At 44.1% G+C, this 14755-nt stretch overlaps 1 protein-coding gene across 1 annotated transcript in view; it reads right to left on the bottom strand.

Annotated features, from left to right (window-relative positions):
• The window catches only part of USH2A (usherin), a gene marked incomplete at its 5' end in the record, with an annotated part of 385998 nt that overhangs the window by 38832 nt on the left and 332411 nt on the right, over nt 1-14755 (bottom strand). The window lies entirely within an intron of this gene.

Genomic DNA, 14755 nt, shown 5'->3' with positions numbered 1-14755 from the left:
GGAAAGAATGCAAGCAGCCATTTGGGAAAGGGGCAGTCCCAACAGCCTTGTGTAATAAGAACACTGAGCTGGTGCTTTGTGTTTGTCTTTGTTCCCAGACAGAACATTGCTGTGTTAGTGCGGGATTTTGCATCAGAGAAATCCATCCAAAGAAGCCCTCCCGGTGCCCCGCTTTCAAGCAGAAGGGGTCCAGGTTAGGGTTAGGGTTAGATTAAGGTAAAGGTTAGGGTTCTGGTTAGGGATGGATTAGGGTTACGATTAAGATTAGTATTAGGTAAGGATTAGGATTAGTTTTAGGATTACTATTGATATTGGGATTAGGATTTTAATTGGGATTGGCATCATGATTAGGATTGGTATACGGATTGGGATTAAGATTAGGGTTGGGATTAGTATTAGGATTAGATTTTGATTATGATTAGGATTGGGATTAGGATTGGGGTTAGGGTTATGATTAAAATGGGATTGGTATTAGGATTAGGAATGGGATTGGGATTAAGATTGGGATTTTGATTGGGATTGATTCTGAGATTAGACTTGGATTATGATTAGGATTGATTTTGAGATTAGGCTTGGATTATGATTAGGGTTAGGGTTTTAAAGTGTCCCATATATATGCCTCAACATATATCACCAATGAGGAGAAGAAAATTAGTATTAAAAAAACCTTACGTGTCCCTGCCCCAGAAATTCTTCACCAGCAGAGAAATCTTCCATGATCAGATTGCAAGCAGCTATCCTATCCCCCCAAGCACACTTGCTGCTGAAGGCAAGTACCCGGATGCCTCCCAAAACCGGGCTTGTGAAGCTGAGTTGGGGGAGGAGTTTGGGGGCACACAGATGCATCCAGCCGCAATACCACGAGGTCTGCCTTGTCTTTTTCATTTGGGTAGCTTGGAGATTCATCTTGGCCTCTGCTGCTCTTGCCTTTGCTCCCTCTTCCCTTTTGTCCTGTTTCCCTGCCTGTGCCTGCTTTGCCCTGCTGTGCCAATTCTGGGAACCAGTTTGCCGATGTGAGGATCCTGTGCTCACAGCATCCACCCACACCCAGCTTCCAGCCGCCGCCCGCACCCAAACTGCAGCCACCGCCGCTCGCAGCCACCTCGCCCTGACTTTGAGAGACCGCAGCCGCTCCAGGAGCGCGCCTTTAACTGCAGCGGCCTGGCTGCGCTGACAGAAGGGACGTGCAGCCTGCTGCTCTTTAAAAATCACGCCCAGCCCGCCACTGCAGCTACGCAAACGCACCCCACTCTGCAATGCGTGCGCTCCGTCTGCCAAACCGATGCTGACAGACAGCTGGGGTTCTGTGGGAACGCTGTTCCCTGTCTTCCGTTTCTTTCCCCCTCTCTCTCTGCTCCTTTTTCCTGTTCCCCCAGCCTTTTTTAATAGGAACACTTAGTTGGTGCTTTGTGCTGTTTGCATGTCTTTTTTTTTAAATTGCATTTCAATGAACGGTTCCCACATATAACACTGCTGTGTTAGTGCGGGATTTTGCGTCAGAGAAATCCATCCAAGGAATCCTTCCCGGCTCCGCCTTTTCTAGCAGAAGGGGATGGGGCTTGGATTACAGTTAGGGTTAGGGTTATGGTTAAATTGGGGTTAGAGTTAGGGTAAGGATTAGGGTTAGGATGAGGGTTAGGATTAGTTTTAGGGTTAGGGCTAGGATTAGGGTTAGGATTTTGGTTAGATTAGAGTTAGTGTTAGGGGTAGGACTAGTTTTAGATTAGGTGTAGGGTTACGGTTTAGGGCTAGGGTTTGGTTTACGTTAGGGTTAGGTTTCGATTAGGGTAATGTTAGGGTCTGAGTTAGATTTAGGGATAGGGTTAGGGTTAGAGTAGGGTTGGTGTTATGGTTAGGGCTAGGTTTAGTTTTTTGGCTAGATTAGGATTATGGTTAGGTTAACCATTTTGGTTAGTATTAGATTAGTGTTAGGGTTATTTTTAGGATTAGGGTTAAGATTATATTTAGGATTAGGCTTTGATAAAGGTATAGGGTTAGGCCTAGGGTTAGTTTTAGTTTTAGAGTTAGGGATAAGATTTTTTTCTTAGCGTTGGTTTACAGTTTGGGGTAGTCCTACGATTATGCTTTTTCTTAGTCTTAAATGTAGGCTTTGCCTTTCTTTGTACAGGTTTAAGGTTAGCTTTATTTTTTGGGGTTACGTTTAGGTTTCAATTTAGGTTTAGGGTATATCATGATTATTATTAGATTCGGATTAGGGTTAGGGTACGGTTAGGAGTAAGAATTTAGGGATTAGGGGTTTGGGTTAAGATTAGTGTTAGGGTTTATGTTAGATTAGAGTTAGGATTAGGTTTAGGATTAATTTTAGATTAGGTTTAGGGTTATGGTGTAGGGCCAGGTTTAGATTTATGTTTAGGTTAGGTTTAGGGTTTGATTCGGGTAATGTTAGGGTCAGAGTTAGGGTTAGGAGAAGGGTTAGGATTTTGTGTAGATTACAGTTAGCATTAGGGATAGGATTACTTTTAGATTAGCTTTAGGGTTGTGGTGTAGCGTGAGGTTTTGGTTTAGGTTAGGGTTAGATTAGGGTAATGTTAGGGTCAGAGTTAGGGTTAGGGTTAGGGCTAGAATTAGGATTAGGGATAGGTTTAGTTTTAGGGTTAGGGTTAAGATTTTGTTCAGATTAGAGTTAGCGTAGGGGTAGGATTAGCTTTAGACTAGGTGTAGGGTTGGGGTAGGATTAGTTTTAGATTAGGTCTAGGTTTGGTGTTAGGATTAGGGTTAGGGGTTAGAGGTTATGGGTTAGGGTTTGGGTTAGGATTAGGATTAGGGTTAGCATTAGTTTTAGGGTTAGGGTTAGGTTTAGGGCTAGGATTAGGAATAGGGTTAGGATTAATTTTAGGGTTAGCATTAGTATTAGGTTTGGGATTTTGTTCAGATTAGAGTTAGCGTTAGGGTAGGATTAGTTTTAGATTAGGTATAGGGTTGGTGTTAGGTTTAGGGTTAGGGGTTAGATGTTATGAGTTATGGCTGGGATTAGGTTTAGGATTAGGTTTACAGTTAGAGTTAGGATTAGGTTTAGGATTTTTTTTAGATTATAGTTAGCGTTACGGGTGGGATTAGTTTTAGATTAGGTTTAGGGTTATGGTTTAGGGCCAGGGTTTGGTTTAGCTTAGGGGTTAGTGTTAGATTAGGGTAAGGTTAATATCTGAGTATTACAGGGTTAGGATTATGGTTAGGGGTACGTTTATGTTTACGATTAGGCTTTGATTAAAATAAAGGTGTATGCCTTGGGTTAGTGTTAGTTTTAGCGTTAGGGATATGATTTTATGTTAGGGTTGGTTTAGGTTAAGTTTAGGATTATGCTTTTTCGTAGTTTTAAATTTAGGCTTTGCCTTTCTTTGTAAAGGTTTATGGTTAGCGTTATTTTTTGGGGTTACGTTTAGGTTTCGATTTAGGTTTAGGGTATATTATGATTATGATTAGATTCAGATTAGGATTAGGGATTAGGGGTTAGGGGTTATGGGTTAGGATTAGGGCTTTGGGTAGGATTTGGGTTAGAATTAAATTTAGGGTTAGAGTTATGATTAGGGTTAGTATTTTGGTTAGATTAGTCTTAGATTAGGTTTAGGGTTATGGTTTAGGGCCAGGGTTTGGTTTAGGTTAGGGTTCGTGTTATGGTAATGTTAGGGTCTGAGTTAGATTTAGGGATAGGGTTAGGGGTAGGCCTAGGGTTAGTGTCAATTTTAGGGTTAGGGATAATATTTTTTATTATGATTGGTTTAGGGTTTGGGGTAAGGTTAGGATTATGCTTTTTCTTAGTTTTAAATTTAGGCTTTGCCTTTGTTTGTAAAGGTTTAATGTTAGCGTTATTTTTTGGGTTTACGTTTAGGTTTCGATTTAGGTTTAGGTTATATCATGATTATGATTAGATTCGGATTAGGTTTAGGACTTGGGTAGGGTTACGGGTTAGAGTTTAGGGGTTACGGGTTTGAGTAGGATTAGGGTTAGGAGTAATTTTAGGGTTAGGGTTAAGAGTGGGATTAGGATTTTGGTTAGATTAGAATTAGAGTTAGGTGTAGGATCAGTTTTAGTTTAGGTTTAGGGTTATGGTGTAGGGTCAGGGTTTGGTTTATGTTAGGGTTAGATGAGGGTAATGTTAGGGTCAGAGTTAGGGTTAGGCTTAAGTTTAGGGATAGTTTTAGTTTTATGGTTAGTGTCAGGGTTGGGGTTAGTATTTTCTTCATATTAGAGTTAGCGTTGGGGTAGGATTAGCTTTAGACTAGGTGTAGGGTTGGGGTAGGATTCGTTTTAGATTAGGCGTAGTGTTGGGGTTTGGGTTACGTTTTAGGTTTAGTGTTAGGTGTTAGAGGTTACGGCTAGGATTAGGGTTGGGATTAGTTTTAGTGTTAGGGTTAGGGTTATATTTAGGGCCAGGATTAGGAACACGGTTAGGATTAGTTTTAGGGTTAGGATTAGGGTTAGGAATTTGTTTAGATTAGAGTTAGCAGTAGGGTAGGATTAGCTTTAGATTAGGTGTAGAGTTGGGTTTAGTGTTTGGTTTAGATTTAGGGTTAGGATTAGGGGTTAGGTTTAGGAATAGTTTTAGTGTTAGAGTTAGGATTAGGGTTAGGATTTTTATAGATTGTAGTTAGCGTTACGGGTGGGATTAGTTTTAGATTAGGTTTAGGGTTATGGTTTAGGGCTAAGGTTTGGTTTAGGTTAGGGGTTAGGGTTAGATTAGGGTAATGTTAATATCAGAATATTACAGGGTTAGGATTATGGTTAGGGGTACGTTTATGTTTACGATTAGGCTTTGATTAAAATAAAGGTGTAGGCCTTGGGTTAGTGTTAGTTTTAGCGTTAGCAATATGATTTTATGTTAGGTTTGGTTTAGGGTAGGTTTAGGATTATGCTTTTTCGTAGTCTTAAATTTAGGCTTTGCCTTTCTTTGTAAAGGTTTAAGGTTAGCGTTACTTTTTGGGGTTACGTTTAGGTTTCGATTTAGGTATAGGGTATATCATGATTATTATTAGATTTGGAGTAGGCTTAGGGTTGGGGTCTGGTTAGGGGTTAGAATTTAGGAGTTTGAGGTTCGGGTAGAATTAGGTTTAGGATTAGTTTTAGGGTTAGGATTAGTAGTAGGGTTATGATTTTGATCTTAGGTTTAGGGTTAGATGCGGGTAATGTTAGTGTCAGAGTTAGGGTTAGGTTTAAGATTAGGGTTAGAATTAGTTTTAGGGTTCGGTGTAGTATTAGGATTTTGGTTCGGTTAGAGTTAGCACTAGGGGTAGGTTTAGTTTTAGATTAGGTGTAGGGTTATGGTTTAGTGCCAGATTTTGGTTTAGTTTACGGTTAGGGTTAGGGTTAGATTAGGGTAATGTTAGGGTCTGAGTTAGATTTAGGGATAGGGTTAGATTTTGGGTTAGAGCAGGGTTAATGTTATGGTTAGGGCTAGGGTTAGTGATTTGGCTAGTTTAGGATTATGGTCTCATTTACCATTTTGGTTACGGTTAGATTAGGGTTAGGGTTAGTTTTAGAGTTAGGGATAAGATTTTGTGTTAGGGTCGGTTTAGGGTTTGGGGTATGGTTAGGGTTATGCTTTTTCTTAGTCTTAAATTTAGTCTTTACCTTTTGTACTAGTTTTAACACAAACCAGTGGGAGGCACCAAGTCAGAATAACAATTTAATGGAGAAATTAAAGAAAAGGGAAAACTAAAAGAAAACACTGGTTAAACTGACAGAGTCAAGATACAACCTGAGTCCCTGTTTGGCAGGGTGGTGGTAGCAGTCTGGTAGAATGGTGGCTGCAGTCCTCAGAAGCAGTGATCCTGTAGAAAAAGGGTCTGCTCTTCCTCAGAAGGTCCAGTTCTGGCTCTGTAGCTCCTGTCCTCTGGAAATCCAGTGGAAGGGTTGTCTCTTGTGTTCAGAGTCCCAGATTATATCCACAATGGGATGCTTGGTTCCTCCCTCTGGGTGGAGCATCTCACAATGGGATGATGAGTCATAAGGCCAAGTGTTGATTAGGCTCAATAACAGAAGATAGGGAGTTATCTCTGAGTCATGAGGCAGGACAATGATGAGCCATTAACAGAAAGATAGTCTGGGGGGAGGAGGCAAGGAAACACTGCCCCACCTGATCTCAACGGCTCATGAGGATGGTAATAGAATACACTGCAACCCAGGACATTATCCACCCCTTTTTCTATTACCATCTACATTATTCCAAATCAATACCTTCCTTAAACTCTACACACACACACACACACACACACGTACATATATATACTATGAAACCCTACACACAGTTCTCACCTAAGATTAGGTCTCCTTGTGGTACACAACGGGTTTCCCCATCTTTCTGCATTACCCACCAAGTGTAACCAGGTCCTTGAGCAAAGACAATCCCACGGATGGGTTTGCCTTTGCCTGAGGTGGGATTGATCCAAACAGTCTTTCCTAAAATACCCCTCAGGTGTACCGCAGGGACTCTATCTCCATCCACTGTGTGCAAGGGTTCAGACTCGGTGGGACCAGCTCGATTGATGGACCCTCGGGTATTGACCATCCAGGTGGCCTTTGCTAAGTTCACTTTCCAATTTTTGAAGGTCCCCCCACCAAGTGCCTTCAGGGTGGATTTAAGTAGTCCATTGCAGCATTCAACTTTTCCGGCAGCTGGTGCATGATAAGGAATATGATATATCCATTCAATACCGTGTTCTCTGGCCCAGGTGTTGATGAGGCTGTTCTTAAAATGAGTCCCGTTGTCTGACTCGATCCTGTCAGGGGTGCCATGTCTCCACAGGACTTGCTTTTCCAGGCCCAGGATGGTGTTCTGGGCTGTAGCATGAGGCACAGGGTAGGTCTCCAGCCATCCAGTGGTTGCTTCAACCATGCAACACGTAGCGCTTGCCTTGGCAGGTTTGGGGAAGGGTGATGTAATCAACCTGCCAGGCTTCCCCATACCTGTACTTTGACCATCGTCCACCATACCACAGAGGCTTCACCCGCTTGGCCTGTTTGATTGCAGCACAGGTCTCACAACTGTGGATGACCTGTGAGATGCTGTCCATGGTAAGGTCCACCCCTCGGTCACGGGCCCATCGGTATGTTGCATCTCTCCCCTGATGACCAGAGGCATCATGGGCCCAACGAGCGAGGAATAATTCTCCCTTGTGCTGCCAGTCCAGATCCACCTGAGATACTTTCACCTTAGCAGCTCGGTCCACCTGCTCGTTGTTGCGATGCTCTTCATTAGCCCGACTCTTGGGTACGTGCGCATCCACGTGTCGAACCTTCACGGTCAGCTTCTCTACTTGGGCGGCGATGTCCTGCCAAATCTCAGCAGCCCAGATGGGTTTCCCTCTGCGCTGCCAGTTGGCCTTTCTCCAGCGATCCAGCCATCCCCACAGAGCATTATCTACCATCCACGAGTCAGTGTAGAGATAAAGCCTCAGCCACTTCTCTCGTTCAGCAATATCCAAAGCCAGCTGGATGGCTTTAAGCTCTGCAACATGACTTGATCCACCTTGTCCCTCGGTAGCTTGTGCAACTCGTCGTGTGGGGCTCCATACTGCAGCTTTCCACTTCCGGTTAGCGCCTACAATTCAGCAGGAACCATCAGTGAAGAGGGCATAACGTCTTTCAGTCTCCGGTAGCTCTGTGTATGGTGGGGCTTCCTCAGCACGAGCCACTTGCTCTTCCTCTTCTTCAGAAAATAATCTAAAAGTCTCACCTTCGGGCCAGTTCTTTATAATTTCCAGAATCCCAGGGTGATTCGGGTTTCCAATATGGGCACACTGTGTGATGAGAGCAATCCATTTGCTCCATGTAGTGTTGGTGGTGTGATGTGTGGAAGGAACCGTTCCCTTGAACATCCACCCCAGCACCAGTAGTCGGGGTGCCAGGAGGAGTTGTGCCTCTGTGCCGATTACCTCTGAGGCAGCCTGGACTCCTTCATAAGCTGCCAGGATTTCCTTCTCTGTGGGAGTGTAGTTGGCTTCAGACCCTCTGTAGCTTCGGCTCCAGAATCCCAGTGGTCGGCCACGAGTCTCACCAGGCACCTTCTGCCAGAGGCTCCAGGACAGACCATTGTTCCCGGCTGCAGAGTAGAGCACGTTCTTCACCTCTGGTCCTGTCCTGACTGGGCCAAGGGCTACCGCATGAGCAACTTCCTGCTTGTTCTGGGTGAAGGCTTGCTGCTGTTCAGGGCCCCAGTGGAAATCGTTCTTCTTGTGGGTAACCAGGTAGAGAGGGCTCACGATCTGGCTGTACTCGGGAATGTGCATCCTCCAGAAACCTATGGCACCTAGGAAAGCTTGTGTTTCCTTCTTGCTGGTTGGTGGAGACATTGCTGTGATCTTATTGATGACCTCAGTGGGAATCTGACGTCATCCATCTTGCCACTTTACTCCCAGGAACTGGATCTCTCGGGCAGGTCCCCTGACTTTGCTCCTTTTGATGGCAAAGCCAGCTTCCAGGAGAATCTGGATTTTTTTCTCTCCTTTCTCAAATACTTCCTTTGCTGTGTTTCCCCACACGATGATACCATCGATGTACTGCAGATGTTCTGGAGCCTCACCCTTTTCCAGTGCAATCTGGATCAGTCCATGGCAGATGGTGGGACTGTGCTTCCACCCCTGGGGCAGTCGGTTCCAGGAGTATTGCACACCACTCCAGGTGAAGGCAAACTGGGGTCTGCATTCTGCTGCCAAAGGAATGGAGAAGGCGGCATTGGCAATATCGATGGTGGTGTACCGCTTTGCTGCCTTGGACTCCAGCTCGTACTGAAGTTCCAACATGTCCAGCACAGCAGCACTCAGTGGTGGCGTGACCTCATTCAGGCCACAGTAATCCACCATCAGTCTCCATTCTCCACTGGACTTACGCACTGGCCATATAGGGCTGTTGAAAGTAAATGGGCCTTGCTGACCACCCCTTGGCTCTCCGGTTTGCGAATCATCTCATGGATGGGAACCACAGAGTCTCGGTCGGTGCGGTATTGCCGACGGTGCACTGTTGCTGTGGCGATTGGCACCTGTTGTTCTGCAACTCTTAGCAGTCCCATGGCAGAGGGGTCATATGAGAGGCCAGGCAATGTACTCAGTTGTCTGATATCGTCTGTCTCCACAGCAGCTATCCTGAAAGCCCAACGATGTCCTTTTGGGTCCTTGAAATATCCTTTTCTGAGATAGTCTATGCCGAGGATGCATGGGGCCTCTGGGCCAGTCACGATGGTGTGTTTCTGCTACTTGTTCCCAGTTAAACTCACTTCGGCTTCCAGTACAGTCAGCTGCTGGGATCCTCCTGTCACCCCAGAAATAGAAATGGGTTCTGCTCCCACATACCTTGATGGCATCAGAGTACATTGAGTGCCGGTGTCATCCAAAGCCGTGTATTTTTGTGGGTCAGATGTGCCAGGCCATCAGATCCACACAGTCCGAAAGACCCTTTCCTCTACCTGGCTAGAGGCAGGGCCCCTCTATTCCTGGTCATGGTGCATGTTGTTTCCCTCTGGTGAATACATTCCTGAGGTCCCTTCAAGAGGATCGGTCATATTATCATTCCTATACTGTCTGGAGTTCTGTGCGCGAGAGACCGGAGCAGCGTTGACTCTAGATGAGCTTCTTGTGGTAGTTGTCCCTCTTTTTAGTTCACATACCCTGGCTGCTAAAGAGGAAGTGGGTTTTCCATGCCACTTACTCATGTCTTCTCCATGTTCCTGAAGGAAAAAACAGAGATTACCTCGTGGGATGTATCCTCTATCCCTGGTTGGGGGACGCCGGCTCCTAATGGCAGAGACTCTTGTTGGTTCTGGTGAGATGTGGTAAATCTCTTCCTTAAGTTCTTTTTTCAGTTTCTGATGGCCTTCTTCAATCAAGCTCCAGACTTGCTCAGCCAGCCTTGTTTCCACGGACGAGACATGGGTGTGAAACGGGGCTGTGACGGTGTCTTCATAAATCCTCAGTTTGTTGACCAAGACACCCACCCTGTCCTCGCCTTCCCTCCATTGCAGCGTTGCCAGGTAACGGGAGTACTCTCTGGTCCAAGGAGTGCGAACCTCAACCACATCTGTGACGTGCACTGGACACCATCTGGGCTCTTAGGAAATCTCTCGTCTTCTGAGAAAATGATCTCCAGCACAGCCAATTCCCTCAGGCATCAGATACCTTGTTCCATTGTGCTCCATTTTCCTTGGTGCACCTGGAGTCTTCTTTACAAAGGTACCTGTCCCTTACACTTGTAAGCAGTCGCCGCCAGAGGCTGAGAGTTTCTTAGGTTCTCCCGATCCTGGTCAATGACCACATCCTGGGACAGAGATCCCAGCTGCCTGGCCTCACTTCTGTCCAGAATGGTGTCATTGGCTGCAGCGTCCCAGATGCGGAGCAGCCAGGTCAGGATAGACTCATTCGTCTGGCGGGTGAATTCCCTTCGCAGGTCACGCAGCTCACCCAGGGATAGTGACCGAGTGATGATCTCTGGCTCTGCCTCTTCTGCTGGGTGCAAAGGTCCTGCTGCATCCTCGTCAGTCACAATGTGGGCTGATTTGCTTTTTGATTTCTTCTTCTGAACGGGGGCAACTGCAGTCGGTTTGGGCTGTTCTGGTTCAGTGACAGTTTGTGTGGATGCTGACAGCGCCTTTGGTTCCTTTCTCCTCTGCATCAGTCTGCGTAGACATGGACGCTGTTTTCTTGCGTCTGGGTTCTTTCTCCTCTGTGACAGTCTGCGTAGACATGGACACTGTTGCTTTGCGTTTGGTTCCTTTTTCCTCTGTGTCAGTCTGTGTAGACATGGATGCTGTTGTTTTGCATTTGGTTTCTTTCTCCTCTGTGTCAGTCTGTGTAGACATGGTGTTTGTTGCTCTGCTCTTTTCCCCTCCCTCATCCTGAGGATGCTGTGCCATAGCTCTGATTCTAAGCATGGTGTACACGGTGCAGGCTGTACAGAGAAGACAAAGCAAACTGACAGCAAGTTTATGCCGTCTTTGACATCCAGAGGGAATTCAATATTTTCAAAAACTGCTGTGCCTGGCCTGAAAGGCTGGAAGAAACCACTCTCTACTCCTCCCACCAGGGGCTGGGTGCGATTGTTGAGGAGATCCCAGACATAGGAGCCCAGACTAGGACAGCCAAACAAAATTGAGTATATATTCCAAATGGTATTCATTGCCTCGCAGGTTATTATGCTATAGGCATAATAAACCAATAAAGCAATTCTCATACCATTCCCTGGTTTTAACAGGAGCAATACAACAGGCAGGTAGTTCCCCATGTGAGGAAAAATATAGAGAGCAAGATACAGTACCCATGTAGACAAGCTGAGCACCATGGTGAATAGGTTTCTGTTTATACAAAATTGTAATTGTGACTTTCTCTCAGAGCTGCCCCACATTGGGCGCCAAATTATGTACTAGTTTGAAAACAAACCAGTGGGAGGCACCAAGTCAGAATAACAATTTAATGGGGAAATTAAAGAAAAGGAAAAACTAAAAGAAAACACTGGTTAAACTGACAGAGTCAAGATACAACCTGAGTCCCTGTTAGGCAGGGTGGTGGTAGCAGTCTGGTAGAATGCTGGCTGCAGTCCTCGGAAGTGGTGATCCTGTAGAAAAAATGTCTGCTCCTCCTCAGAATGTCCAGTGGTGGCTGTGTAGCTCCTGTCCTCTGGAAATCCAGTGGAAGGGTTGTCTCTGGTGTTCAGAATCTCAGATTATATCCACAATGCTTGGTTCCTCCCTCTGGGTGGAGCATCTCACAATGGGGTAATGAGTCATGAGGCCAAGTGTTGATTAGGCTCATTAACAGAGGATATTCCGGAGGGAGTTATCTCTGAGTCATGCGGCAGGACAATGATGGGCCATTAACAGAAAGATAGTCTGGGGGAAGGAGGCAAGGAAACCCTGCCCCACCTGATTTCAACAACTCCTGAGGATGGTAATAGAAGACACTGCAACCCAGGACACCTTTCTTTGTAAAGGTTTAAGGTTAGCGTTAGTTTTTGGTGTAACGTTTAGGTTTCAATTTAGGGTTAGGATAAATCATGATTACGATTATATTCGGATTAGGGTTACGGTTAGGGGTTAGGGTTAGGATTAGTTTTAGGGTTAGGGCTAGGATTAGGATTATGGTTAGGATTTTGGTTAGATTAGAGTTAGAGTTAGGGGTAGGACTAGTTTTAGATTAGGTTTAGGGTTATGGTTTAGGGCCAGTGTTCGGTTTAGGTTAGGGTTAGGGTTAGATTAGGGTAATGATAGGTTCAGTGTTAGGGTTAGGATTAATTTTAGGGTTAGGTTTAGGATTAGGGTTAGGATTTTTGTTAGATTACAGTTAGAGTTAGTGTTAGGGGTTAGGGCTAGGATTAGGATTTTGGTTAGGATTAGGATTAGGATTAGTTTTAGGTTTAGGGTTAGGAGCAGGGTTAGGATTTTGGTTAGATTAGAGTTAGCGTTAGGGTTAGGATTAGTTTTAGATTAGGCATAGGGTTATCGGTTAGTGCCAGGGTTTGGGTTAGGTTAGGGTTAGGGTTAGATTAGGGTAATGTTAGGGTCTGAGTTAGATTTAGGGTTTGTTTTACGGTTAGGGTTAGAGCAGGGTTAGTGTTATGGTGAGGGCTAGGCTTAGTTTCTTGGCTAGATTAGGATTCTGGTTAGGTTTACCCTTTTGGTTAGGGTTAGATTAGGGTTGCGGTTAGTTTTAGGATTAAGGTTAAGTTTACGTTTAGGATTAGGATTTGATTAAAGTATAGGTTTACGCCGTGGGTTAGTGTTAGTTTTAAGGTTAGGGAGAATATTTTTTGTTGGTGTTGGTTTAGGTTTTGGGGTAGGATTAGGATTATGGTTTTTCTTAGTCTTAAATTTAGGCTTTGCCTTTCTTGGTAAAGGTTTAAGGTTAGCGTTATTTTTTGGGGTTACATTTATATTTCGGTTTAGGTTTAGGGTAGATCATGATTATGATTAGATTTGGATTAGTATTAGGGTTAGTGTTAGGGGTTAGAGGTTAGGGTTAGGGATAAGATTATTTTTAGGGTTAGGGTTAGGATTAGGGATTACGGGTTAGGTTTAGTGTTACGGCTAGGATGAGCATTAGGGTTAGGATTAGTTTTAGTGTTAGCTTTAGGATTAGGGTTACGATTTTGGTTAGATTAGAATTAGAGTTAGGTGTAGGATTAGTTTTAGATTAGGTTTAGGGTTATGGTGTAGGGTCAGGGTTTGGTTTAGGACTGGGTTACGGTTAGATTAGAGTAATGTTAGGGTTAGGGTTAGGGTTAAGGTTAGGGTTAGGTTTAGGGCTAGGATTAGGATTCAGGTTAGGATTTTTTTTCGTTAAGTGTTAGAATTAGGGATAGGATTTTTGTTAGATTAGAGTTTACGTTTGGGATAGGATTAGTGTTAGATTAGGTTTAGGGTTATGGTTTAGGGCCAGGGTTCGGTTTAGGTAGGGTTAAATTTAGATTAGGGTAATGTTAGAGTCTGAGTTAGATTTACGGTTTGTTTTATGGTTAGGGTTAGAGCAGGGTTAGTATTATGGTTCGGGCTCGGCTCAGTTTTTTGGCTAGATTAGGATTACGGTTAAATTTACCCTTTTGGTTAGGGTTAGATTAGGGTTAGGGCTTGTTTTAGGATTAGAGTTAAATTCATATTTAGGATTAGGCTTTGATTAAGGTATAGGGTTATGCCTATGTTTAGTGTTAGTTTTAGGGTTAGGGAGAAGATTTTGTGTTAGGGTTGGTTTAGGGTTTGGGGTATGGTTAGGGTTATGCTTTTTCTTAGTCTTAAATTTAGGCTTTGCCTTTCTTTGTAAAGGTTTAAGGTTAGCGTTATTTTTTGGGGTTATGTTTAGGTTTTGATTTAGGTTTAGGGTAGATCCTGATTACGATTAGATTCAGATTACTCTTAAGGTAAGCTTTAGGGTTCAGATTTGAGGTTAGGGTTCTTGTTAGGATTAGGGTTATGGTTTTTATTTGGGGTTAGGATTAGCATTAGGATTAGGTTTCGGGCTAGGGTTAGTGGTAGAGTTTCTCTCCAAAGTGAATGTCTCTTTTGAACGGCCTGTCAGAGCAGCCTCACTCTCTCTCATGACACATTAGTCATGAGACTCGCCTAGATTTGCCATCCAAGGTAAATTCATAGAATTCACAGGTGTTTTCTTAAATTCATGTAAGACCCGAAGAGAAATAAAGCCATTGACAATATTTTCATACAGCACACAAGAAGAGACCCTCCAGGTGTTCTCTTCATTTTTTCTTAAAATGAAACAGAAAACCATTCACAGCTTCAGAAACTAAACTGCAGTGGTTTAAAGGACTTTGAAATCAATGTAAGCTTCCATTTGCCTTTCCAGGGATTCTGGATGGGGTCTTCATAAGCAGAAAAACAAAACTACAGGGTGAATATAGGGGGCATCCAACCAGAACAGGGATTTGTTTTCATTAATCTGAAGCAAATATCTATGTAGTTAATACTAAAGCAAACAGCCTCCTGCTTTCCATGCACAGGCCAGCATGCTGGAGATGATCTTCAGTCTGAGATGACGTAACTCAAGTGTGGTTTAAAATTTCCATTAAAACCCTCAGACCAAATATCAATATGGGGCTTTGTTACCAAAGCAACTCAAGGTGTTGCAATGCTATGTGGGACCAGAAGGAGAAAAACTGCAGCATTAAAGAGAGGTTGTGAATTTCTGTCTCAGAAATGTCCTATTTCAAAAGCCACGTGTTCTCAACTCTGGTCTCAAAGGCAGTACTGTATTTGACATCAGGGCTATTAGAGCTCAAACTATGGTGTTACCTGCTGGAAAAAGGT

Source organism: Coloeus monedula (genome assembly GCF_965178545.1).
Source record: "Coloeus monedula genome assembly, chromosome: 2".
Lineage (NCBI taxonomy): Eukaryota > Metazoa > Chordata > Aves > Passeriformes > Corvidae > Coloeus > Coloeus monedula.
This window is presented reverse-complemented; position numbering and strand designations above follow the sequence as displayed.